Here is a 13,466-nt window from a genome sequence, read left to right as displayed (position 1 = left end):
CATTGTTGTTGTTGTTGTTGTTGTTGTGGCGGTGGTGGTGGAGGGTGCATCAGTAGTTGGTTCTATGGCCGAGTAATTTCAACTATCAGCTGGAGTATGTAAACATCCAGGGCTTCGATTCCCATCGACGGGTACCTAACAACCCAACGAGTCAATCCAATCTCACTCGAGAATGAATCCACTTTAAATCCGGTTTCTGCCTCCTGCAGAATTCTGGGGTTTGTAGTTTAGGGAGACTGCTAAAGTCTCCTCCCTAAACTACAAACCCCAAAACTCTGCAGCCGGATTTAAAGTGGATTCATTCTCGAGTGTGATGAGGTCCTCGGTGAATGTGCATAGATGCAACCCTGCATTTCAGAATAAGAAGCTATGGCTGCATCTACACTGTGGAACCGGATTTGAAGTGGATTCATTCTCGAGTGTGATGAGGTCCTCGGCGGGTGTGCATAGATGCAGCCCTGCATTTCAGAATAAGAAGCTAAGGCTAAGGCTGCATCTACACTGTGGAACGAATGCAATTTGAAAGGACTTCGTCTGCTACAGGTTTAGCCTTTCCCAAACCCTTCTGCATTGTAGAATGAAGGCAGTTTGAGACAACTTTCCCTGCCATGGTTCAATGCTGTTGAATGCTGGGATTTATAGTTTGATGAGGCACCAGCTAAATCTTAGGATTCCATAGCATTGAACCATGGTAGGGAAAGTTGTGTCAAACTGCCTTCATTCTACAATGCAGAAGGGTTTGGGAAAGGCTAAACCTGATATATAATCCCTGCCCAAGATAGGTGGGTATCAGGAAAGATTTGAGCTTTCAGACATTTTTGGATCGCTGTGTGTGTTCAGTTTCTTTTCAGGCAAGCAGTATGTGTGTGTTTGTGTGTGTGTATCCCAAGAACTTGTATATTTTGTTATTGCTATTTAATTATCCTTTTTCTTGGCATGCTCTCTTTCTCTCTCTCTATATATATTGCATGCCGAGAAAAAGGATAATTAAATAGCAATAACAAAACATACAAGTTCTTGGGATATATGTATATATATACACACAAACACAGACTGTTTCCCCGAAAATAAGCATGATTTTTTCAGGATTTTTGGGTTTGCTGAAAATAGAAGTCCTACTTCAAACTTAAGCCCTAGTTCACTATTTTAAAAAGCCAATTTAAATAGTGTTCAGAGAGCTATACCCAAGCCCTAACACATATTTTGGAGCAAAAAGGAATATAAGACCCTGTTTTACTTTCAGGGAAACAGGATATATGTGTGTGTGTGTCATAAGAACTTAAATAGCAATAACAATTGCATGCCAAGAAAAAAGGATAATTAAATAGCAATAACAAAACATGCACATTCTTGGAAGGGATATATATAGTACACACACACACACACACACACCTTGTTTCCCCAAAAATAAGACCTCCTTAGCATGATTTTTTCAGGATTTTTGAGGTTGCTCAGATTATAAGCCCTCCTTCAAAAATAAGCCCTAGTTACAGTTCGCTATTTGAAAAAGGCGATGTAAATAGTGTCCAGACAGCTATACATAAGCCCTAACACATATTTTGGAGCAAAAAGGAATATAAGACCCTGTTTTACTTTCAGGGAAACAGGGTATATGTGTGTGTATATCCTAAGAACTTAAATAGCAATAACAATTGCATGCCAAGAAAAAGGATAATTAAATAGCAATAACAAAACATACAAGTTCTTGGGGATATCTCCCAAGAACTTGTATGTTTTGTTATTGCTATTTGATTATGCTTTTTCTTGAATCAACATAACTTGAAAACAATCCTCTTCAGTCCAAAGGATTTTGCTCAAGGCTTCTAAGGATCCTGGGGCCATCTCTATTGGGAAGTAGCACCTCAACCCTCCTCCCACTGCTGTTAAGGCAAAATCTCTCTATTTGCCTGGAGACAGGTCCTCCTGAGCTTACTCACAAGTCAGAATTGCAGCCTCTGAGATCTATTTTCCCACCACCACTCTCTCACCACGCCAACTAATCTCTCTCTCAATCTTTCTCCCCTTTCCCTCCCCTTTCCTCCTCCTCCTCCTTCTGGGAAAGATATGGAAGAACAAGACACAGAGGCAAAGGCTGGATTCCAACCCTAGCAGTCTGCGCCCTTCTCTCTCCGCGCTGTTCCAGCTTCCAGCTATCTGTGGACTTCACTGCTTGCAAGTAGAAGTGTGGAAAGGCATGAAACTTCAGGTCACTGGACTGCAGGTAGGAGAAAAGACTTCATCTTTTCTATTTTTGCTCTCCTCCCACATTCTTGTCATTTTTATTTCTTCAATTTGGTTGCTCACTCGGGATATTTAGCTTCATCCTCGTCCTTCTACTTCCTCTTTCAAAATTCATGAGAACTAGAAGTTTGACTTCAGAAATCAGACTCATTGATGAAACTTTGAAGACCTGGCCAATCCCTACTCAACAGCATAGCACTTGGAGACTCCTTGAAATAAAGCCTATTTGGAGGGGAAATTTCTGGAAAAGCCAATGGATTTATCTTCAGAGAAACTTTTCTGAACTAGAGTTCAGCCTGAATTTTAAAATAAATTGAGGACCAAAGTGAGGTACGTTTTCAAAAATATGTAGAGGCAGAGAAAGACTAAGGAATTTTTGGTTTAGGTTTCTTAAAATAAGAATTGCCCAAAGCAGATGGGGGGGGGGGGGGTGGGATAGATGAAAGGGGTCACCAAACTGGAAAATATGGGGACTTGAAGTTGTGGGCTTGTAGGGATTGTAAATAGTTAGTTGGTGCTTGATGTGGTACAGCAGAAAGGAAACTCTTTATGCCATTGTTTTCAGTAAGAAAAGCTGTCCAAGAACTGAACCTTTGGAAGGGTCTGTGGTTGACAATATTGTAAGTTCAATATTCCCCATCCTGGGATGCCTTCCAGATGGGTTGGACAATTCTAAGGGTCCTTCAGAAAAAGTGGGGCAAATCTGGGAAGCATAGCAAAGGGGAATCTGGGAGTTGTAGTCCTTTGTAGCTTGAGAAAGAGGCAAGGTGGGAGATGGGTGCTGCAACTAGTCTGAGAGCCCATGGCTCTCCCTGGTATTTCCACCCAGAGGTCCAAAGCAAAACATATGTTCAATGTGCTGTTGAAGACTTTCATGGCCAGAATCATTGGGTTACTGTGAGTTTTCCAGACTGTATGGCCATGTTCCAGAAGCACTCAGGAGAGAAAGCTTCTGGAAAATGGCCATACAGCCCGGAAAACTCACAGCAACCTAAAGCATGTTTTTGCCTGGAGAGGGTCCCATTTTGTAGTGAGTATTTTCAGTTCAAAAAGGGACACAAGTTGTAGATTTGGACAAGGCTTTCCTCCAAACCTTAATGTGCTGGGCTAGGCTAGCAGGATCAATGATCAGAGCCAAGAAGAGTCTTCACTGGCCACATTCTAGCTGGACATGTGGGACTCCAGCACCCACCAGCCCTGCCAACATTTGGTGCAGAGTGTTGAGCATTGTAGTCCAGAATGTTGGAGAAAGTTGCGGTATAGGGGTATATATCATCTACCTATCTAGTATGTGAACACCATATAGGAAACTGCCAAGATCCAAACTGATAATAGGGATATATACAGAGCTGGTTGCAGTCATATTTATGTGTTTTTCAAAAAAGCAGCCATTCCATATTATGCCACATGCCTTTTTAAAGCCCTTTAACCCACTTTGCTTTATTTGTGAATTATTGTTTTAGCATAGTGTCTCAGCATGAACTTGTCCATCTAAGCAGTAAAATATATGTAATGAAATTTTAAAGGGGAATTATGATGATCAAGGAAAAGTATTTGCCAATGAGAGGAAAGAACACGGAACGGGGAACCATAGGAAGGAAAAGAAAGATCGCAGAGGAGAAAAGAGTGGGGACAAGATCTCCTAGCAGCTACATATATTTCAAAGTTGTATGTGAGTTCTCACTCTACATACTAGCTTATTATTAGGTGGTCATAACTCTGAAAAATGTTAGCCTGTCGTAGCTTCGTGTTGCTAGCATGCCTGCACAAACGTGACATATTCCTGCAAATTCCTACAGTTCCAGTTCAGAATCTTGTAAGACATGAAAATGAATTGCCTGGCATTGTTCCCTTGCTTTGGGAAGAAAGCCATTACGGTGGAGCTCTGGCTTCCTTACTCACAGAAATAGAAAATAAGTGGGGCAAAACAACAACCAGGGATCGAAATGATATATTGGAGAAGAAAAAGGGCTTCCATTTCCAGGTGACATTATTGGGAAGGAGGAGGTTTCTCCTACATTATAAGAATCGGGAGATCAGGTAATTGCAGGAAGAAAATGATTAAGATGAAATCCTATCTATACAAGAAAGTTTCTTTCTTTCCTCTTCCTTCTGCATCCCCCTCTCTAACTCGATCTCCTCAGTGATACTTATGGGTGAACCATTCACTTACTATGCATCTATTGCATTTTAGTGTCCAAGTACTACAGGAATGCAAAGGATCTGATGCCAGAGTTTGGATGCTTTTGGATGAATTAACTTCCCATGCTCTGCTTGTACTGAAGTTTAATGAAAGCTCCTCTGAACGAATAGTCTTGAGAATTATAACCGCATATCAACTGCTTAAGGGTTATGTTAGGATATGCTATCAAGAGCAGTCACTGAAAAGAGGGTGCTTATGGGACTACCCTGCCTTCTATAGCAACAAGATATATTCCGAGCATGCCCTCTGTTCCTTCCCCCTCAAGCTTGCCTTGATGAGGAAATGTATGTTTTCAAATTTTCATGTTTTATGGTTTGTGAAATATCTATTACTGTTAAACAGCCACTTAAAAGATTTAGGCTCACCCACTGGCATTTTGTTTATGTATATAGAAAAGATGTGCTTCTGATGTGGTGCATTTTTGGCATAATTAACATGAAATTCTAAAAGTGAGCATCCACTCAGGGTGCTAAGACGAAAACTCTCTCCTAATTCAAAGGTCTTGAGCATTCAAGCCGTTCCCTCCTGTTTTTCTCATGGAAAGATAACCCACCTTGGTAAGATCGTGGATGCAGGTAGCATTGGTAAACCTATTTGGAAAAAATAAATAAAAAGAACATGAGCTTGCTTCCTTTCCTGAAATCCAAGATCACAAGCAATTCGTTCGTGAGTATATTAGGATACCCTGACTGAGCAGTCCCTTCATCTTCTTTTCATTTTCAGTTGACATAATCGGACACATGGATCAATTATATGCATGTAAAAGATACTAACACTTACAAGCAAAAGAGAGGGACAGACTTTACCTACAGGGTGTTCTTGGTTCAAATCTTGGCATCTTTGAGGGATTTTTAAGGATGTGAAATAATATTAATTTCTAATGAATTAAACATGTAAATATTAGCTTTGTTTTTATTTGAACATTGCCTGTTTTGTGCCATTTGAGGTTAGTCACCTTGAATCTTGTTTTCAGAGGATATTAATCTTATTTGTAAATAAGTTGAGAAGCTGGAAAGCTGTGGGCTACAGTGATCAATACCTTGATCGGGTATTACGTATTTTCAGTGGTCCCATGATAGGGTACACAAGGTAGATCTTCATGATATACAGATCTATACTTAAAAGACAAAGTGAAAAATAGCAACAGCAATTGGTCCTCAATATTTGACTTCAAATCAGTGGTTTTCTCAGTCCCAAAGCTATGTGGAAGTTTATTCCTATTTGCTTCTTCCATCAGCTCTATTGTGCCAAGGAAGATCGTGGAAATTCATGCTGAAATGGGGTTCAAGGCATTTTATATCCACATCTTGTTATAAAATGGGTTTGCAGTACATGAACCCCAAAGTCATTTCTACTTTTCTACATTCATAATCCTGTTTTTTGACATTTTATAATGACTATCACCCCTCATTATGTGGAGGGCTCTCCAGATGTGTCAAGCTCTCAGTGGAGTTAAATTCTGGTGGGATATTATTCTGATACAGTGTTAGTCAGAGCGAGGTATTACAGGTATTTCTTGGGGTGGCAATGATCCCTTTTCTCCTGTGAGGCAATGTGGTGGCCCTTTCTTATTCATAAAATCATAGAGTTGGAAGTGGCTCCATGGACCATCAAGTCCAACCACTTGCTCAATGCAGGATCTCCAGATAAAGCATCCTTAGCAAGCAGTTATCTAGTTTCTTTATGAAGACATCCAAAGAAGAAAACACCTATCTTCAGGTAATGAGTCCCTTCTAATGTTCAATTGAAATCTACCCTCCTGTCATTGCATACAATTAGACCTAATCCTCCTCTTTGGAACAGCAGAGAACAGGTCTGTCTCTCCTTTTTGTGGCAGCCCTTCTTGGGTTTACTTGTGTTTCGCTATTTCCCCAGCTCAGGAACTCCAGATGGTTTGTTGTTGTTATGTGCCTTCAAGTCATTTCCAACTTACTGTGACGCTTAGGAAGACCTATCATGGGACAATATTGACAAGATAAGTTCAGAGGTGGGTTTAACTTTGGCTTCCTCTGAGGCTGAAAAAGTATGACTTGCCCAAGGTCACATCGTGTGTTTCCATTATGGAGCAGGGATTTGAACTCTGGTCTCCAAATTCATAGTTGAACCATACACCATGCTGACTTGCTGGCTCACAAGATGGCTTACAAAAACTAAAACGGGAAGATGATCTCACAGCACTAAAAGAAAGCAAACTTGTAGCATTCCATCCCCCCATAATAAAAAGGAACTTCCCCTTTTTCCCAACGGCTTTTGCAAGTCAACCCTTCCTCCCCTCCCAAATCTTTCATCTTATTTCTATAAAAGTAAGCTCCACTTTTTCTAGAACAGCCCTGAGCAGAGAAGGTTGCTGCATGTGTTAAAGAAAAGGAGTGTCTGGTGCCAAAAATGACAATCAAATGCTAATAACATAGTCAAATAATAAATGATATTGCTGCTGCAAAAAAGAACAATGCGGAAGAGTCATGGTCTCTGCGAACAAGTGTTATTTCTTCTCTGCGATTTCTCAACAGCAAGCTCCTTCCCTCTGTGCATCTTGCCAGGGCCCCGGGGGTGGGGGTTAGTCCTCAAATTAAACACTGCTGTGACTCCCACGCAGGATCCCGGCTTAATGGGGGACGTGGTTGCAGTAAATCAGAGACACACTCATTTGAAGCCTAATTAATCAGCATCCCACTGTAACGAAACAGCACTTTCTTCCTAATGGAGTCTTTAAAACGAGCTTGCAGACCACAGGGAGGTCTCAAGGAGACACAAGGTAGAGGCATTATATATATATATATATATATATATATATATATATATATATCTCCACACACACCTTTGGATTTGGGCTATATTCAGAATCTTTCTTAAGCTTTCCTTTATTCCTTCTGTTAGTCCGCCAGAAGGCAAACACTATCATCTGTGTGCAATGGGGTGTTTTGCAGGGCAAGGCTTCAGTCGCCCTTCAGCCTTTGGCATCTTTCCCTCAAGGTGCTGAATGTTATGAAACCAAGATGTTTATTATCTCAGTCAGCATCCTGACCAGTGGAAGACATGCCTTTGCATCACCAGACAATTTATGTTTTAAACTCCTCTTGTTATGTGCCTTCACATAAACTCTGACTTATGGTGACTGCATACTTGAAATATTTATTCCAGGGAGGTTTGCGTATTGTCTTTCTCTAAAGCAGAGAGTGTATAATTTGCCCAAGGTCAGCCAGTGGGTTTCCATTCCTTTGCAGGGAATTGAACTCTGATCTGCCGAGTGCTAGCCCAATACTCAAAACCCTGCACCATGCTGGCTCTTGTTTTAAGCTTTTCTTGTTTTAAGATAATTCTAAAAGGCTATGATCTTCTTGTGCTGTCTCTTGGTTTCCTTGAGAAAGAAACATTATATATACAGTACAGATTTGATAGCCATGGTTTCGCTTACCTATACTTCAAAAAATATCCCACTCCTTTTCCCTTGGAATTTTTTTGTGCACCCGATTAGTTCCCCTGGTACAATTCTATGATATGCTTCCACCTCAAATATAGTCAAAATATAAGTTTCACTATTTTCCATAGTTTTAGGAATCTTGCTGTGTAGGAGAAAAGTCTCCACAGATACGGGGGCCATATGTCCCTTTCAAAAAAACACAAGGAAAGTGTTATCTTTATTTGTGTAAGCCTGACATTTATGTGTGGAGACATATAATACTTCTCCTGACATAATTTGGGCCCACTTCTATCATTATTTTGAGAAGAGAGGTTTCTAGATATATTTTTTTCAGATAGTTAAAGCTACTATCATTCAGTTGTCAATACTCAAAGGCTTTTGTAAGACATAGAATAAGAATGACATCCAGATCAAAACTGTCTAGAGAAGAAGGCATCCTGTTCTTTTCCTTGTCACCCAATGAGTCTTTGGGAGACAGTGGGGAGAAATAGACAGTAGACAACCTTCTATAAATCTTTTCCTCCAGCTGTTTTTGTGGTTAGTCAACAGACAAGGATGGGCTTAATTGGGTTTAGTTAATTTTTAAGTTTTGTCCCATCATCATCTGAGGCTGCAAAAGGAGATGTGTTAAAATTGGGAATGACTGGAAATTGTGTTGTTGGAGGCTTTCATGTCCAGAATCACTGGGTTGTTGTGTGTTTTCCAGGCTGTATGGCCAAGTTTCAGAAGCATTCTATCTTGATGTTTTGCCCACATCTATGGCAGGCATCCTCAGAAATTGCGGGGTCTTTTAGAATCTAGGCAAATGAAGTTTATATATCTGTGGAATGTCCAGGTTGGGAGAAAGAACTCTTGTCTGCTTGAGGCAAGTGTTGCAATTGCCCAACTTGATTAACATTGAATGGCCTTGCAGCTTCAAAGCCTGGCTGGTTGCTGCCTGGGGGAATCCTTTGTTGGGAGGTGTTAGCTAGGTGGTGCTTCTGGAACATGGCCATACAGCCTGGAAAACTCATAGCAATCCTGCCTGGAAAGTTTTTTTTAATGATAAACAGTGTCAGAAACTCTATTTAAATGGTACATTGTTGCTCCTAGTGATTTCCAGGAACTGAAACTAATCTTTTCCCCCCATAAAATGTCAGTTTATGAGTCTGGAGAAATTGGGTCCCCAAAGAAAGGTTTGGGGGACATAGGTAGCTTTCATTTTGTCTAGGGCTGTATTTTAAGAAAAATTGGTCACTGCAGTGATAGCGAAACCTGTTTAGAGTATACTAACAACTGATGCCTCTTATTTATTCATTTATTATTTATTTACTTTACTTATATACCGCTGTTCTCAGCCCGAAGGCGGCTCACAGCGGTTCACAACAATAAAAAACAGCAAAAATTCAATGCTACAGTGTAAAAACAATTAACAACCTAACATATTACACAGTTAATAAACAATTACTACAATAACCATTCACTATCGTCTCATCATCAAAAACATGATCCAGATTCATCATCCATTATTCCGTTCCAATGTTCATTAACCAATCATTGCACTAATTATTTGAACGCCTGCTCAAACAGCCAAGTCTTCACTTTTTTGCGGAATACCATTAGAGATGGTGCTAATCTAATGTCCGTAGGAAGGGCGTTCCACAGCTGAGGAGCCACCACCGAGAAGGCTCTATCTCTCGTCCCCGCCAGCCGTGCTTGAGAAGCAGGCGGGATCGAGAGCAGGGCCTCCCTGGAAGATCTCAAAGTCCTGGTGGTTCATAGGCAGAGATGCGGTCGGATAGGTAGCTTGGGCCGGAACCGTTTAAAGGCCAATGCCAGCACTTTGAATTGAGCCCAGTAGCAGATCGGTAGCCAGTGGAGTTGGCGCAACAGGGGGTTGTATGCTCCCTGCGCTCCGCTCCTGTTAAAATCATGGCTGCCGAGCATTGGACTAGTTGGAGATTCCGAGCCATCTTCAAAGGCAATCCCACGTAGAGAGCGTTGCAGTAGTCTAAATGGGATGTTGTATTATATCCTCTTGTGAATGCTCAGAAAATTAATTTTAAAAGCAATTTGTTCTCATTGTTTTACCATGTTTGAAAAGCAATCTGTTGTCATAATATATTACAATGTTTAAAATTACTTTGTTCCACTATACAATTATTTGTGCCTTCCTTCCTTCTTTCCTGAATTTATATCCCACCTTTTCCCCTGGCACAGGACTCAAATTGATTTATTCTAATTAAACAAAACACTTCAAGTAATCATATATTTATAAAAGTAAAAAAAAAACAACAAACAAAGCCACAAAGAAAGCTTGTGGTTAAACTTAGTTTGAACACATTTACAACATAATTATAAAGATAAAAACACTGCTTTAAAAACAGCTAAATTTTTTAAGAAGCAATGGCCTGCTTATTTTTTTAAACTAATAATAACAACAACAACAACAACAACAACAACAATACACTTTATTTATATTCCGCTTTATCTCCCTGGAGGGACTCAGAGCGGATTACAGTTTTACATATATAAAGTAAACATTTAATCCCTTTTTACACAGTAAACAATGACAGACAATACACAGAAAGCTGTAAAGGCCTTCCCTTTTCATCTCTGGTTCCTTGAGGTGATGCTTAACTCCAGCCATGGGGAGGTGCTCTTGTTGCATTTTTCCATGCCAAGGAGCCTGTTGTCCATAGACTTCTCTGATCGTGTTGCCAGTATGTCTACATGGGGCACCCTTTTACCTCCCCGCCAAGGAGGTACCTATTGATCTAGTCGCATTACATACTTTCAAACTCCTAGGTAGGCAGAAGCTAGGGTTGACAGCTGGGAGCTCACCCCAACTGATGACTTTGAACTGCTAACCCTCTGATCAGCAGATTCTCTGTAGCTAGTGGTTTAACCCAGTGTGCTACCACAGCCCCATTATCTCTTGACAGGTAGAAAATAGAGAGGGGACTAACGTCTTTCTTCCTTTCCTTTCACTTTATTTTTGGTGGTGATGGGAAGTTTAAGATTGATCAGACAATTACATGCCATCCAAATGCCCCTCAAACATAATTGTGAAAGATAACAAGAAAATGTTACAGGCAAACTAATTATCGTAGGTCCTTTTTTAAAATGCTACACATTTCTGTGGGTAATTATTCTCCAGTGGTGATGGGTAGCTCCCATGTCAGTGGGGCAATAAATCCATGCCATGTTTAGTCCAAAATGTAGAACACCTATACAGAACAAGCTTAGTACCTTTGTCAGCTCATTTAATATTCAGACAAAAAAACCCCATGGATTTCCTACCTCATAGGCACAGAAATCCCCAGTGTGACATACTACTTTGAAGTTCTGCCTCATTTTCCCATCCAGTTACAATGGTCTTATTGCTGGTTCCAGCCAAATATGTCTTTCCTGAGATATAAGGCTGCTAAAGGGATTAGACTGTCCAACTCATTTTCCTATTCCCTCTTTTTTCTCTCCTTTCCTCAGCCCCCCACCAACATTCCACAGCTTCTGAAATTCCCTATATGTGCTCTTGCTGATTGGTTTTGTTAGTATGTTTGCCTCATTTTTATAAGAGGGAGAGAGAGAAATGTATTCTTGCAAATCGAAAGAAGCCTAAGAGTTTTGATGCTTTTGTGATCCCGTTTTATCTCTCGTCACCTTAATGATGATACTGGAATGAGCTGACTGAAAAGCGATGTAGGAATGCGGGTGCTTTGCAATCCTTTTATGGAACGTGTATACTCAGTTTTTCCTGCTTAAATATCTGCATACCTCAGTCCTATGCTTCATAGTGACGCAGCTCTTGCTCCATTGAATGGTATTTCTGTAATCTTTGCATTGCTGTTCTGGGAACTGCAGCCGTATCTCTTTTGGGTTTATGATGACTGAATCCTGGCCATCCTCCTCCATGTAAAAGGTTAAGACGTCTTAATACTCCTCCATGTATACTTTTTAATGTACATTGCACATTATCTAGTAAGTTTTATCTTCAAAAAAGTGACTGTGTTCAGGGAAGTTGTAAATTTCTGAGAAATTCTGATTGCAAGCTTAAATGTACTAAAATGCCAGTTTCAGGTTTTGGGAAGATCTCAGTGGGGTGTTCTGAATGGCACCCCCATGCCATCTTCATATGTTCACCTTCTCCTTGCCATTACATCCACTGTCTGTTACTTGTTTTACTCCCAGAAACAATCTCTACCACCTCTCCAAAGTGAGGGGGAAAATGTGGTGGTCTCATTGCTCACTCTGGATAATAAGTAAACAGGTGGCATTCAGATTCTCCAGTTCTCAAGACAAGGAGAGAAATCTCAGGGCGGGAGTGGTACTTGAACAGAACATGAAACTATATTTTTCTCATTACTTAGTGCAGTGTTTCTCAATCTTCCTAATGCCTCGACCCCTTAATACAGTTTATTTATTTATTTATTTACAGTTCTTATATTCCACCCTTCTCACCCCGCAGGGGACTCAGGGCGGATTACAGTAAACACATATATGGCAAACATTCAATGCCAGTTTGACAAATAACGTTTAACAGACAAATACACCGAGGCTATTTAACTTTTTTCTGGCCGCCAGGGGAGCTGCTGCTTTTCATCGTCCATCAACGACACCGATGAAGTTCTTCCGCATTCCACATTCTCCGGAGTCCTCTTTCTTTATGGCCTCATAAATTAGTTAAATTTAGCCTCCCACACAAGGTGGTACCTTATTTTCCTACTTGACAGATGCAACTGTCTTTCGGGTTGCAAAGGTCGACAACGGGCTACACAATGGCTGGACACCCACTCCAGCCCAGGCTGGCTTCGAACTCATGACCTTTTGGTCAGAGTGATCTTAATGCAGCTGACACTCAGCCAGCTGTGCCACAATCCCGGTGCTCCTCATGTTGTGGTGACCCCAACCATCAAATTATTTTCGTTGCTACTTCATAACTGTCATTTTGCTACTGTTATGAATCGTCATGTAAATATTGGATATGCAGATGTATTTTCATTCACTGGACCAAATTTAGCACAAATACCCAAGACACCCAAATTTGAATACCGGTGGGGCAACTACAACTACTAAGTGACAAATGATTTTGTTATTTAGGAGTTGTAGTTGCTGGGATGTATAGTTCACCTACTGTACAATCAAATAACTCCACCAATAATGGAATTGAACCAAACTTGGCACACAGAACTCCCATGACCAACAGAAAATACTGGAAGGGTTTGGTGGGCGTTGACCTTGAGTTTTGGAGTTGTAGTTCATCTACATCCAGAGAGCACTGTGGACTCAAACAATGATGGATCTGGACCAAATTTGGCAAAAATACTCAACATGCCCAAATGTGAACACTGGTGGATTTTGGGCAAAATAGACCTTGACATTTGGGAGTTGTAGTTGCTGGGATTTATAGTTCACCTACAATCAAAGAGCATTCCTGAATGCCACCAACGATAGAATTGGGCCAAACTTTCTACACAGAACCCTCATGACCAACAGAAAATGCTGCGTTTTCTGATGGTCTTTGGTGATCGCTCTGACACATCCTTGTACCCCCCCCCCGGGGTCCCAAAGTATCCCTATCACCAAAGTATCCCTCTGACACGTCCTCGCGGCCCCTCCCCT

The 13,466-nt window shown here is 40.8% G+C and overlaps 1 protein-coding gene across 2 annotated transcripts in view; it reads left to right on the top strand.

The window, feature by feature from the left end:
- CHRM2 (cholinergic receptor muscarinic 2) overlaps nt 1-13,466 on the top strand; it is a 209,338-nt gene that overhangs the window by 24,560 nt on the left and 171,312 nt on the right. For both annotated transcript variants that reach the window (XM_060776817.2, XM_060776818.2), the window contains exon 2: nt 2,063-2,221. The gene's annotated coding sequence lies outside the window, so the exon portion shown is untranslated. The remainder of the gene's footprint in view (nt 1-2,062; nt 2,222-13,466) is intronic.

This window comes from Anolis sagrei, chromosome 5 (genome assembly GCF_037176765.1).
Source record: "Anolis sagrei isolate rAnoSag1 chromosome 5, rAnoSag1.mat, whole genome shotgun sequence".
In the NCBI taxonomy this organism is placed as follows: Eukaryota; Metazoa; Chordata; class Lepidosauria; order Squamata; family Dactyloidae; genus Anolis; species Anolis sagrei.
This window is presented reverse-complemented; position numbering and strand designations above follow the sequence as displayed.